This window comes from Triticum aestivum, chromosome 2B (assembly GCF_018294505.1).
Source record: "Triticum aestivum cultivar Chinese Spring chromosome 2B, IWGSC CS RefSeq v2.1, whole genome shotgun sequence".
NCBI classification, from domain to species: Eukaryota; Viridiplantae; Streptophyta; class Magnoliopsida; order Poales; family Poaceae; genus Triticum; species Triticum aestivum.
The window spans coordinates 191,284,121-191,286,042 of NC_057798.1; positions in this window are offsets into that span (position 1 = coordinate 191,284,121).

Genomic DNA, 1,922 nt, shown 5'->3' on the forward strand with positions numbered 1-1,922 from the left:
CGTCTCCGGGGTTTGGCCCCCCTCACGGACGGCGCCACCGCCGGCACCTGGAGGGGGGAAACGGACGCGTCGGGTCTACACGGAGGGGATCTTGCTGTGGGTCTGGCCCGGATGTTGCTCCAAAGTGTTCCTATGGGCTGACCTAACACAACCGGGTGGAGAGATCCACTGGTCAAATCCCGTCCGTGCAAAGTCAAAGGGCTAGATCCCGTGGTCAACCGCTACAGGGTTAGGCGAGTTGGGGGCCCTGGGGGGTAGCAATGCCACTGGAGCGTCGCACCGGGCCCTCATACATGCGGGATGGTGTGGTGGCATGTCCGAAGAGGCGGCACGCGTCTCCAGGCATGCCCCCCCCTAACGGACGGCGATGACACGGTAGTAGCCATTCTGCGGTAACGATGCGGCGTGAATATTATTAAATACTTGGAGCGCGATAAAATCATGAGTTTTTTTTGCACGACGTGTGCACATGTGCTATAGGAACGATAATATTTTTTTCATAATTTTTGGTGATGGAGAAGTATCCGAAAAATCCCCTCTACGCGGATTTCCCTTCATGCGTCTACGGCTGTGGCCGGCGGCCTCCGGGGGCTAGCATGCCGCCAAATCTCGCGTAGGCAGCCTCTCATGTGTATGGAAGTGTTGTGGTGGTTGCAAATTCCCTTCACGCGTGTCCGGGTGTGCCCCCCCTCACGGATGGCGCCGCCGCCGGCACCTGGAGGGGGGAAACGGACGCATCGGGTCTACACGGAGGGGATGTAGCTGTCGGTTTGGCCCGGATGTTGCTCCCAGGTGTCCCTCTGAGCTGACCTAACACAACCGCGTGGAGAGGTCCACTGTTCAAAGCCTGTTCGTGGAAAGTCAAAGGGCAAGATCTCGTGGTCAACCGCTCTAGGGTTAGGGAGGACAGGAGCCCTGGGGGTAGCAATGCCACCGGAGCGTCGCACCGGGCCCTCATACATGCGGGGTGGTGTGGTGGCATGTCCGAAGAGGCGGCACGCGTCTCCGGGTTTTGGCCCCCCTCACGGACGGCGCCACCGCCAGCACCTGGAGGGGGGAAACGGACGCGTAGGGTCTACACGGAGGGGATCTTGCTGTGGGTCTGGCTCGGATGTTGCTCCAAAGTGTTCCTATGGGCTGACCTAACACAACCGGGTGGAGAGGTCCACTGGTCAAATCCCGTCCGTGCAAAGTCAAAGGGCTAGATCCCGTGGTCAACCGCTACAGGGTTAGGCGAGTTGGGGGCCCTGGGGGGTAGCAATGCCACTGGAGCATCGCACCGGGCCCTCATACATGCGGGATGGTGTGGTGGCATGTCCGAAGAGGCGGCACGCGTCTCCAGGCATGGCCCCCCCTAACGGACGGCGATGACACGGTAGTAGCCATTCTACGGTAACGATGCGGCGTGAATATTATTAAATACTCGGAGCGCGATAAAATCATGAGTTTTTTTTGCACGACGTGTGCACATGTGCTATAGGAACGATAATATTTTTTTCATAATTTTTGGTGATGGAGAAGTATCCTAAAAATCCCCTCTACGCGGATTGCCCTTCGCGCGTCTACGGCTGTGGCCGGCGGCCTCCGGGGGCTAGCATGCCGCCAAATCTTGCGTAGGTGGCCTCTCACGAGTTTGGAAGTGTTGTGGTGGTTGCAAACGCCCGGCACGCATCTCAGGGGCGTGGCCCCCCTAACGGACGGCGCCGCCGCCGGCACCTGGAGGGGGAAAACAGACGCATCGGGTCTACACGGAGGGGATGTAGTTGTCGGTTTGGCCCGGATGTTGCTCCCAGGTGCCCCTCTGAGCTGACCTAACACAACCGGGTGGAGAAGTCCACTGTTCAAAGCCTGTCCGTGGAAAGTCAAAGGGCAAGTTCTCGTAGTCAACCACTCTAGGGTTAGGCAGGACAGGGGCCCTGGGG